Raw genomic sequence first — 12,889 nt, 5'->3', positions numbered from 1 at the left:
TTTAGTTTAAACCTTATAAACAGAATATGTTTCTTATATCACTAGTTCAAGATCCATGTAACAAATAATTAACTTCTTCAATTAATATATGCAATGCTCCACCGAGTTTCCAGGACGGGGAAACGCGAGAGCAGGGATACGCACAAGGGGGATGTATATAAGCAACCCCAAAATTTAGGAAAATTTCAGGAAACGGGGGGACATCAAAGTCAAAAAAATTATAAAGTTATAAAAAAATTAATATATAAAAATAAAACATAAAATCCCAACAATATGTCAATAACTAAGTTAGTAAATAATAATTCTTAATAATTATGAAATGTACATCTAAAGATGATCATCATTTCGTATTAGACTATTATGAATCATAATTATCATTTGACATTTCTGCAATCATCAATGTAAAATTGTAAATCTAAAAGTGAATTACTTAATTGCATCCATAATTTGACATTATGCAATGTTCCATCTAAATTCATCAATTTGGCATTGGGCATTAATATTATGCAAGGCACATCTAAATTAAATTAATCATTTGACAATTGAAATTACACAATGCAAATCAAAAGTAAATTTATCATATGACAATGGCATAATGCTGAAGTCTAAAATAGCCATAGAATACTAAACTAAAAGTAAACATAAAAAGCAGCGAAATACTAGTAAATTTCACGAAAAGTACTAAATAATAAATCACAACTCCAATCTGGTGGCTCCAAGTCAGAAAATGAAAATTGCAACTCGAATCCAACAACTCAAAATGTCTCAAGCCCCCAGCTAATGGTAAATCTGAATCACAACAAATTGCAGATGAAAAATGTCGAGTAGTGGCAGTAGGAAAATCTCGGGCGGCAGGATAAAATGTTGAGCGACACTAGAAGGAAAATGTCGAGCGGCAAGGTAAAATTTTAGGGTTAATGAGAAATGTGAATGATTATGTTTTAAAGTTTTAATTTATCCTTTAGTTTTTATTTTCATTTTTTTTAATTATATAAAAATTTGTAATATTTTATGTTTTTTTATGCTATTAGCAAAAAAAATTTGGGGGGGGGGGGGGGGGGACGCTTTTCGTCACTAGGAAAAAGTCCACCCAGAGATTCCCCGGGTTTCCCCAAAAAAGGGGACATGGGGAAACGTTTCCCCAAGAGTTTCCCCATCCCAGGGAGCATGGGGGAGCAAGGAAGCGCATCCTCCACCTTGCGGGGCGCGTCCCCCACCTTGGAAGGCACGACCCCGTGGAACACTATATATATGTATAATTTCCTCAATATTTTAAAAATTGTTCACATCATTGAATTTAACCAAACAAGCACAAGCAGTTGATATTGCCTTTTAAAGGATTAATGAAAGATTTAATAAAAACAAAAGAGTCTTCATTAAGCTAAGGTGTCCCCACCTTTACACACTAACATCGAGTCAAGTAAGACCCATACAACGACACTGGTGGCACATCTCTGTTGATTTTTTAAGTGCAATAGATACAAGCAAATTTCTGAAATAGTGATAATTACTTCAAATGATATAGATCATTTTTTAACAATTCTAGTTTATCATTAAGCAATTACAAATTTTACCCTGAGGAAACCCACTTGGGGGAAAATGAACATACAAGGTAAGGAAGATGAACATATCTCCATTGTATGACGTGTCAATACATAGTCCCACTCCCACTTTGAACCGGCCAAGGGTCGACTCTGACTCTGACTCAGTATCGACTCGGCCTAATTGATTCCAATGACTCGATCGTTGTAAAAAAAATTAATATTTATTTTTTTATGAAAAACATAATTTTAAAGATTTTCATTCATGTTTCCAAACTCAAAGCATTAGAATATTGAGAGAAGACAATATATGATCAAAGTATGCTCATGAATATATCTATTATATCAAAATGGCACCCAATGCAGTGTCCAATACATGTAACATATAGAGATCATAATAAAAACACATGACCAAGGAGGCTCTAAATGGCCTCTACAACAAAACATCAACTAGAGAAGCCAACATCATGTGGCTCAGACTCTGAATCAGAGTTAGCCGGGGAAACCCATGGCTCCTACTCCTCCTCACCAAGATCTCCAACTGCAACTGTAGAAGTAGTAGCACTAGCAAGTGCACGCGCAGTAGTTGCACGCTAAGATAGACAACCTATGTGCTTGCGTCATGGCTGAGTAGAGGAAGTGCCTGCAACTGGAGTACTTGGGGTTGGACCTTGTACCAGTAGATCTGCATTTAACTAAACATTATGTTCAAGTACTGCCTCCATCTCTAAATCCAAATCAAGACCAATATCCTCATCAAGATCAAACTCTGTTGGTTGACTCTCCACTACCCAATCTGATGTTGGACCAATATCGTCCAACACAATGGGATCTGTATCAGGTCTTTTGTTCAGCAATTGGTTGCATCTTACCCAGAGGAAACGTCGACCAAATAATATTGATGCGATTAATTCAAAAGACATGCTTACTACATTATGGATCACAAAAGCCTAAGATCTAACATAGACTAGATCATTTAACTGTTTTTGTTCCAAACAGTTTCTCTTCTTAGTGTGAATCAATGTTACCTAGGAGCGGGAGCGAAAGCAGGGAGTGGGAGCGGAAACGGGAGCGGGAGTGACATTTTCAAAAGCTCCCAGTTTGGAAGCGAATCCCGGAGCGTTTTTTATATAATATATATATTTTTTATATTTTGATACATATATGTCAACAAAAACATGTAGAATAATGAATTAGATATAAAAAACATAAAAAAAACATAGATTGAACCATACAACAACAATCATCTAGAAGTTATAATCTTCAACAACCACATCCACAACTTAGTAACATAGTAACATACAACATATTGAGTCTCATGATTCATCAATCTTAAAGTTTCAAGCTTTCAAAATTCAATATATAACATTTATCATCATTGATCACCAAAGTTGTATTGTAAGCTAAGTGTAACCATTACAACAAATAATATCTAACATGAAATGAAATGTTATAAAATGAAATGAAATGAAACAACTTTCAACTTTCATGAAGCATCATATTCATAATTCATTACTAATGAGTTATAATTGCCAACTTCAAACTTAAATTGTCATATATTGTTTAAAAAAATATCATAATAAATATGAAAGAGTCAATAGTTATAAAAGCTACTAGAAACTAGAAAAGAGAAGTAAATCTATTATCTATTTCTTATGCTTGGGCCTCTTGCCACCACGAGAAATGTCTAATTTTTAGTCTTGTTGGAAAATCAGGATCTTTGTCATTAATATCACCTTCTAAGCATTAATATCCAGAGGTATCTTTGTCATTACCGTTGTATCTGTATATGGATCTTTGTCATTAATATCAACCTCTAAGCATTAACATAAGATAGAACAAGCATAGCATGTTAAGTCAAGATTTTGTTTGAGTGATGCGTACATTTTTAGGAGGGTCATGATAGAGGAGTTCGATAACCAATGTCACTAACATCAAGGTACATAGAGGGATTGGTGCTCTTGATTAAATACGAGTTCCATACCCTAATACATGACAAAATTCAATGGAAACATTGCAATCCCCCAATCCTGAAATCCTGAAAAACTGATAAGTCTGCTGGATTTTGAAACAAATCTAAAATTCTACTTTCTCCATATGAAATCCAATGAGGCCGAAACCACTCTAAAACATCCTGAGTCATTTCATGGTAATGTTAAAAATTTAAGTAAAAGGAAAGTGGCATTCTCCTTAATATTCATTTTCATCCTTTTACTTTAAGAATTTAACATTACCATAAATAGCATGTCGATACTAGGGCCTAGACTTGGTCATTAAGCTGTCCCACTCAAAAATTATTTGTTTCTTTCAAAAAAAATTGCATTTCAAACATTACTACAAAAAAAAAAATTGCAAAAAAGGCAAAACGCTCCTGAAATCGCTCCCGAAACGGCAGGGAGCAAAATTTTTTATAGGGAGTGCACTCTCGAAATTGCTCCCATTTCGAGAGTGCGCTCCCGAGTCGCTACCACCCGGAGCGCGAATTAAGAGCGGGATCGACGAGGGGGGCGCTCCCCCGCAACACTGGTGTGAATCCTCTCAAAGACAAACCAATTGCACTCACACCCAAAAGCACTGCAAGTTTGACTCAAAATACGGATTGCAAAATTCTACAATTGAGGACAATGGCTACCAAATGCCTCCCACCATTGTGCTGCAAAAAACATAGTTGTGTAATGAGTTCGCTCAACAAATTATATCCAACTTTCAAATTATAAAGTTATAAACAATTTAACAAAATAAGAATTTGAAAATTGAACTTGTTTACCTAGCTCATCTGCTTCCCTTGCAATCCTTGCTAATTCCTGCCAAATGTACCTTTGGCTCTACTAAAACAAGTGATATGTCAGTGTATCTCTAGCTGGTCACTCTCCTTAGGGACCATGTGCTCAAGGAACTCAATCAATCCATCTCTAACCTCCCCAGTCAAAGCTTCTGCCTCCAGAGCTTTATAATGATACCTTGGGTTCAAAAAAAACCCAGTTGCATGTATAGGGCGATGGAGTTGATTGTTCCATCTTTGATCAATGATTTCCCAAATGGGCCCATACTTAGCCACTCTATCCTTGTATGTTGCCTTTATTTTCTCCTTTTCTTGATCCATAGCCTCATAAATGAAGCCCATAGACAATCTTTCCCCATCCACCAACCGCAACACCTTAACTAGTGGCTCAACAACCTTCGCGATCTCTGCTGCCTTTTTCCAAAATATTTCTTCATTAACTTTTTTTCTCGCATCTTTGCCATCTTGTTTGCGAGCCCATTGACATTCATTCCATTCATCATTGGAAAACATCCTCTGCAAGTTTCTATGTTGGGATAGAATGCAATGTCAAAAAATGAGTTGCAAATCTAGTGATGGCAGGCCTAACAAGATCCTCACCCCATGTGTTTTTCCTCGTCAGGTTCAAAATCCATGAGTGATTGTATATATATTTTGTTAAGCTTTTGGCATGCTCTACAGTGTTCTTGACCCAATCAATTTTACCGATATCCTCAAGCATGAGGTCTATGCAATGTGCAGCACATGGGGTCCAAAAGATGGTTTTGTGTTTTTCCTCTAACATTTTACTAGCAAGAACATAGTTAGAGGCCTTATCTGTGATGATCTAAACAACATTAGCCACCCCCATCTCTTCAACAACCTCATCCAAAAGCTAAAACAACAAGTGTGCACCTTCACCTTATTAGATGCATCAATTGATTTTAGAAACATGGTTCCCTGTGGGAAAAAGATAAGAAAATTTATGATGGTACGGTTCCTTTGATCAGTCCATCCATCTAACATGATGGTACATCCTGCTTTTGCCCATGACCTTTTGAAATCTTTCAAATATTCATCAATGGACAAAACCTCTTTTTGCAAAAGATATCCCCTTAACTCATGCATAGTAGGGCCTTTGAAGCCCTTTCCAGTAGCAAATACATCATCAAACATAGGTTCATAATATGGCGAACGAGAAGCATTGAAGGGGACATCAGCATCATACCACCATTTAGCTATGTAATCACACGCAGTTTCTCTCAATTATTTCTTCCAATGGTCATCTAAAGTAGGTTGCATTTGACCCCTATTAGCTTGAGGACCATGTGCACTATCAGAGGGAGAGGAGGGTGTGACTGTGAAATAGCCTTTGGTATCACCCTTCTTTTTAATTTTACCCTTACACTTTTCTTGAATAGACTCCAAAGAGGGAGGGACATAGCGAAACGGGTTGGATGCATCAGTGCAAGGGATAAATGAAGAGCCCTCATAATCAAAATTGGGGTTGACAGCCATCATGTGTTTTATACTCCTCTTCACCCAATTTCAGCCTCTATTTCTTTTTGCCTAGATTTTTCGTCCTCAAACTTCTCAAATTTTTCTAGCAACTCCTTCCTAATATCCCCAATTTGTTCTGTTGGTGTTGCACATGGAACAATTTGGCCTCTAATACCAACCAAGTGTTGTTGCAGCCTATGAATGCCCTCTCCACCTCCCTTAAATTTTTTATGACAAAATTTGCAATGCATTTGATTATCAATCATCTCAGTGTATGCCCAAGCAGCATGTTTCATTCTAGGAGCCATTTTTTGATATTTGGACTTGGAAATGAAAGGATAAAAATCTGAAAATGAACGGATAAAAAAAAAAACAACAACAACAACTCTTCAATGTTCATTTCTTTTACAAAAATTACTCATTTCAATTTCCAGATTTGCAAAAAAAAAAAAAAAACAAGCAAAGGCAGACTTGAGAAGTGAAAAAAAAAAATAACTCTAGGCTCTAGTCTCCTCAATGTTGCTCCAATAAACCAACTCCTCAATGTTTCTCCAATGACTGCCCAAAAAGCTCCTCATTGTTGCTCCAATGATTGCCCAAGAGACTCCTCATTGTTGCTCCAAAAACCAACTCCAACTCTTCACAAACTCGTCACAAATGCTAACAAGATCTCTGCCCCATGTGTTTCTCCTCATCAGGTTCAAAATCCATGGGTGATTGCATATATATTTTGTTATGCTTTTGGCATGCTCTACAGTGTTCTTAACCCAATCTATTTTACCAATATCCTCAAGCATGAGGCCTATACAATGTGCAACACATGGGGTCCAAAAGATGGCTTTGTGTTTTTCCTCTAACACTTTGCCAACAAGAACATAGTTAGAGGCATTATCTATGATGATCTAAACAACATTAGCCACCCCCACCTCTTCAACGACCTTGTCCAAAAGCTAAAACAATAAGTGTGCATCTTTCACCCTATTAGATGAATCAATTGATTTTAGAAACATTGTTCCCTGTAGGAAAAAGATAAGAAAAGTTATGATGGTACGATTCCTTTGATCAGTCCATCCATCTGACATGACAGTACATCCTGTTTTCGCCCATGACCTTTTGAAATCTTTCAAATATTCATCAATGGACAAAACTTCTTTTTGCAAAAGAGATCCCCTTAACTCATGCATAGTAGGGCCTTTGAAGCCCTTTCCAGCAGCAAATATGGCATCAAACATAGGTTCATAATATGGTGAACGAGAAGCATTGAAGGGGATATCAGCATCATACCACCATCTAGCTATGTAATCACAGACAGTTTCTCTCAATTATTTCTTCCAATGGTCATCTAAAGTAGGTTGCATTTGACCTCTATTAGCTTGAGGACCATGTGCACTATCAGAGGGAGAGGAGGGTGTGACTGTGAAATAGCCTTTGATATCACCCTTCTTTTTAATTTTACCCTTACCCTTTTCTTGAATAGACTCCAAAGAGGGAGGGACATAGCGAAACGGGTTGGATGCATCAATGCAAGGGATAGATGAAGAACCCTCATAATCAAAATTAGGGTTGGCAGCCATCATTTGTTTTATACTCCTCTTCCACCCAATTTCAGCCTCTATTTCTTTTTGCCTAGATTTTTTGTCCTCAAAATTCTCAATTTTTTCTAGCAACTCCTTCTTAATATCCCTAATTTGTTTTGTTGGTATTGCACATGGAACAATTTGGCCTCTAATACCAACCAAGTGTTGTTTCAAACTATGAATGCCCTCTCCACCTCCCTTAATTTTTTTATGACAAAATTTGCAATGCATTTGATTATCAATCATCTTAGCATATGCCCAAGTGGCATATTTCATTTTAGGAGCCATTTTCTGATATTTGGACTTGGAAATGAAAGCACAAAAATCTGAAAATGAAATGAAAAAAAAGCAACTCTTCAATGTTCATTTCTTTTACAAAAATTACTCTTTTCAATTTCTAGATTTGCAAAAAAAAAAAAAAAAAAAAAAAAAGCAAAAGCAGATTTGAGAAGTGAAAAAAAAATAACTCTAGGCTCTAGCCTCCTCAATGTTGCTCCAACAAACCAACTCCTCAATGTTGCTCCAATATTGCCCAAGAAGCTTCTCATTGTTTCTCCAATGATTTCCCAAGAGACTCCCCATTGTTGCTCCAAAAACCAACTCCAACTCTTCACAAACTCCTCACAAATGCTAACAAGATCCCCACCCCATGTGTTTTTCCTCATCAGGCTCAAAATCCTTGAGTGATTGTATATATATTTTGTTATGCTCTACAGTGTTCTTGACCCAATCTATTTTACCAATATCCTCAAGCATGAGGTCTATGCAATGTGTAGGACATGGGGTCCAAACGATGGTTTTGTGTTTTTCCTAACATTTTACCAGCAAAAACATAGTTAGAGGCATTATCTATGATGATCTAAACAACATTAGTCACCCCCACCTCTTCAACAACCTCATCCAAAAGCTAAAACAACAAGTGTGCATCTTCCACCCTAGTAGATGCATCAATTGATTATAGAAACATGTTTCCTTGTGAGAAAAAGATAAGAAAAATTTTTATGGTACGGTTCCTTTGATCAGTCCATCCATCTGACATCATGGTACATGTTGTTTTCGCCCATGACCTTTTCAAATCTTTCAAATATTGATCAATGTACAAAACCTCTGCAAAAGAGATCCCCTTAACTCATGCATAGTAGGGCCTTTAAAGCCCTTTCAAGCAACAAATATGGCATCAAACATAGGTTCATAATATGGTGAACGAGAAGAATTGAAGGGGATATCAGCATAATACCACCATCTACCTATGTAATCACAGGCAGTTTCTCTCAATTATTTCATCCAATGGTCATCTAAAGTAGGTTGCATTTGACCTCTATTAGCTTGAGGACCATGTGCACTATCAAAGGGAGAGGAGGGTGTGACTGTGAAATAGCCTTTGATATCACCCTTCTTTTTAATTTTACCCTTGCACTTTTCTTGAATAGACTCCAAAGAGGGAGGGGCATAGCGAAACGGGTTGAATCTATCAATGCAAGGGATAGATGAAAAGCCCTCATAAGCAAAATTGGGGTTGGTAGCCATCATGTCTTTTATACTCCTCTTCCACCCAATTTCAACCTCTATTACTTTTTGCCTAGATTTTTCGTCCTCAAATTTTTCTAGCAACTCCTTCCTAATATCCCCAATTTGTTCTGTTGGCGCTGCACATGGAACAATTTGGCCTCTATTACCAACCAAGTGTTGTTTCAGCCTATGAATGCCCTCTCCACCTCCCTTAATCTTTTTATGACAAAATTTGCAATGCGTTTGATTATCAATCATCTCAACATATGCCCAAGCAACATCTTTCATTCTAAGAGCCATTTTTTGATATTTGGACTTGGAAATGAAAAGACAAAAATCTGAAAATGAAAACAAAAAAAACAACTCTTCAATGTTCATTTTTTTTACAAAAATTACTCTTTTCAATTTCCAGATTTGCAACAACAACAAAAAACAAGTAAAGGCAGATTTGAGAAGTGAAAAAAAAAAATACCTCTAAGCTCTAGCCTCCTCAATGTTGCTCCAATGACTGCCCAAGAAACTCCTCATTGTTGTTCCAATGATTGCCCAAGAGTCTCCTCATTGTTGCTCCAAAAACCAACTCCAACTCTTCACAAACTCCTCCCATATGAGTAGAGCAAAGATGTCTAAACTTGGCTCTAATACCATCGGTAGACACACGAGAATGCAAGAGACAATTAGATAAATGTGAGATGCATTTCTATTTGATATGGTAAACATAAATTATGGTATTAGAGACTTGTCGGATGTCACTAAAGATATCATTCTTAAATATTGTGCGGTTGTCCTTAGAAAGGCAAAGCCCCCCAAGAACAACATCAACAAACCTGAGTTTGACGCTCTCAAAGCGTTAAACAATAATAAGAATATTGTTGTTCTCAAAGCCGACAAAGGTGGTGTTGTGATTATTCTTGATAAGATGTTGGACCACCTCCATAATAGCAGGAGCTACAGGAAACTCTGCAAGGATCCCCTGAAGAAGATTTCCAAAAGTGTGGCTCTTGCTATAAAGGCCAGTTGCTCAGTCAGCTCGTTCAGTCAAGCTTATAGAAAGTTTCCCTCTTACCCCCAGAATCTATGGCCTGCCAAAGATTCATAAGGAAGGGGCTCCTCTACAACCCATTATCAACACGCCCAAAAGCTTAAGACCCTTGTTGGCCAAACAGAATCCTTCGTCGAAGACTCTACATCATTTGTAATGAGTTAAAGAGTTTTGAGCTTGATCCTCATGACAAGCTTGTGAGCTTCGATGTGGTCTCCCTCTACACTAATATTCCTATCAACGAGGCCATCAAAGTCATCAAGCGCACTACGAATCCTAATACGGCTAATTTAGTTGGTATCTGTCTTACCTCTACTTTCTTTTCAATCATGGGGAATTCTATGAGAAAACTTGCAATGTCGCCATGGATCCCCCCTCTCCCCTATGGTTGCTAATTTATTCATGGAGGATTTTGAATCAAAGGCCTTAGCTTCCTCTCGTATTTTGCCTAGGATGTGGAAGAGGTTTGTGGATGCCACTTGTGTCATCTAGTCCCATGGTAAGGAAGAGTTGGAACTGTTTTTCCTTCATCTTAACAATCTATCTAATTCCATAAAGTTCACCATGGAATTTGAAAGTAATGGTAGTCTGCCCTTCCTTGACGTCCTCCTCTCAAGGAATGATGATGGCTCTTTTTCTCATCAGGTATTTCGTAAGAAAACTCATACGGAACAATATCTTCATGCTAATTCGCATCATTTCCCAGCTTAAAATCTTGGTGTTCTCAACACCTTAGTGACTAGAACTTTAAGAGTTTCTGATGACAACCATCTCAATGAAGAGAAAGCACATCTCCTAAGTGTTGTCTTTGATAATGGGTATAGTAGACACCAATGTACTAAGGCTTTCCTCAGAGCTCGAAAAGGTCCTAGGGCTAAGAAAAATACCAAAGATCGATTTTCGGGTGTTCATCTTCTTTTTATCCCAGGGACTACTAACAAGATTGCAAAGATCCTAAGGAAGCATAAGGTGGCTTCAACCTTTAGGCCCTTATATACCATTTGGAACTCCCTTAGCTCTATAAAAGACCCAGTGGACCCCAACAATATTAAGGGTGTTTACGTTACCCCATGCTCTTGTGGGACTCCCTACATTGGTGAGACAGGTCTCTCAATTAATCAAAGGATTTGTGAGCATGTCACTAACATCAAGCATGGCAAGACCCGCTCCTCTGCTTTGGCAAAGCATGCAGATAAATCTAAGCATCACATCTGCATTGAGGAGGCTCAAGTCGTTGCTAGGGTTAGTCATTTCCATCATCGTAAATTAAGGGAGGCCCTAGAAATCGAAAGAAGGCCCAATAATCTGAATAGAGACGATGGTTGGATTATTAGTAGAAGTTGGGTCCCTATCTTGTCCTTCTAGCTTTTTACATTTCTTTTAGGGATTTATTTTGTTTATTTATCTATGCAGGTATTGGTGTCCTTTTTATAGTATTTGTTGTTGGCTTATTCTTCATTAGAGTTTATATTCTTGATCCTTCGTGTTTTCTTAAACATTTTATCATCCTATTCATTCTTGGCTCATTTTAGTATTTTTGTTATGCGTTTAATGGACCTCAGCCCCATATTTTATTGTTGGTCCTGTTTTATTTATTGATTACTTTTCTTTGAATTTAATTATATTTTTGACTTGTGTATATTTTTGTTTTATTTATTTCCCATTAATTATTTTTATTTTAGTTTATTTTATTTCCATTACTTATTTTTATTTATTAAATGATCTTGTCTCAATTAGGGCCTTGACTCCTTTCTTGACTTCCCCTCTTGTTTTGGAGTTTGACTTTGAATTTTTTTATTCCTGTTGGTTATATTTGTAACGAATAAAATATATAAATAATATAAATATAATGTAAAAGATAATAATCATAAATAATAGTTAAGTTAAGCTAATAATTAGGTTGAAGAGGCATGTCTAATAGGACATGACTCTTCATGAAGAGACGCTTGCGTGATATATAAGCAAGCCTCTTGTTCTCACTGTAAATCATTATCATTATCATTCTTATTCATATTTAATATATAATATTTGTATCCTCATGGATATCTTTATATTCCTAGTTTTCTGGAATAATTAATTTATAGAAGGAACTTTGTTCGCTTCAATATTTTTCGATTATTTCCCATTAATAGGGTTTTTAATAATATTTGATTTTAAAAAATTAATTTAAATATTATTTTTCAAAAACTAACCGCTTAATATAGTTGTTTCTTAATAAAATTTGTTTTTAATAAATTAATATCATAATTTAAATATTAATTTTTTTAAATAGTCGTTACTTGAAATTATGGTCTCTACATTGCTCTCTACTTAAGCCTTTACCATGGTTTGCCTCTTCATTTGGTCCTGATGATGAACCACACTGGTTGTTTCGAAACGCGTCACCCAAAAATTCTCTTATGTGATTTCGACCGAAAGAATTTTCTTAATTCATTATGGATCACAGAAGCCTGAATTCAGAAAATAAATATATTGTTTAATGATCCTTGGTTTCATCTCCCAAGAAGTTGCTTGGACTCCTAATGACTCGTCACATACACTTGCGGCTTTTTCCTTCCAAGTAAGTCACTATGCCAATTTTCCATAACCCCTAAGAATTATGTTTGCAACACAAAAAAATCTACACCGATAGGTTTGATAGGGATACCATCCACAATTGTGGGAAAGCATCCCTAGGGTTCCCCACAAGATTTTGGAGATGCTACAAGAAAAAACTATTTCAACATGAAGCCCATTGTGAGGTTTTTGATTCTAGTTTGGCTAAGGTTTGATTCTTGTTATCGATCAATTTAGTAGGGTTACTAAGGTCCATGCAACCCACTATAATTGGCCCACACACGATGATGCATATTTTCACCTTCGCCCAAATCCCCACTCTTTAAGCCCAAATTCCTCCAAAAAGGCTATGGGAATGTTTCCATTTGATACCTCACCCAACCAAATGAACACTAGTGCTTTA

The 12,889-nt window shown here is 36.5% G+C and overlaps 1 protein-coding gene across 3 annotated transcripts in view; it reads right to left on the bottom strand.

Annotated features, from left to right (window-relative positions):
* CLUB (TRAPP II complex TRAPPC10/CLUB) overlaps nucleotides 1-12,889 on the bottom strand; it is a 386,678-nt gene that overhangs the window by 112,659 nt on the left and 261,130 nt on the right. The gene's annotated exons all lie outside the window — the stretch shown is intronic.

Source organism: Pinus tabuliformis, chromosome 1_2, assembly GCF_031772625.1.
Source record: "Pinus tabuliformis cultivar Carrire ecotype Pingquan chromosome 1_2, CPIR1, whole genome shotgun sequence".
NCBI lineage: Eukaryota > Viridiplantae > Streptophyta > Pinopsida > Pinales > Pinaceae > Pinus > Pinus tabuliformis.
This window is presented reverse-complemented; position numbering and strand designations above follow the sequence as displayed.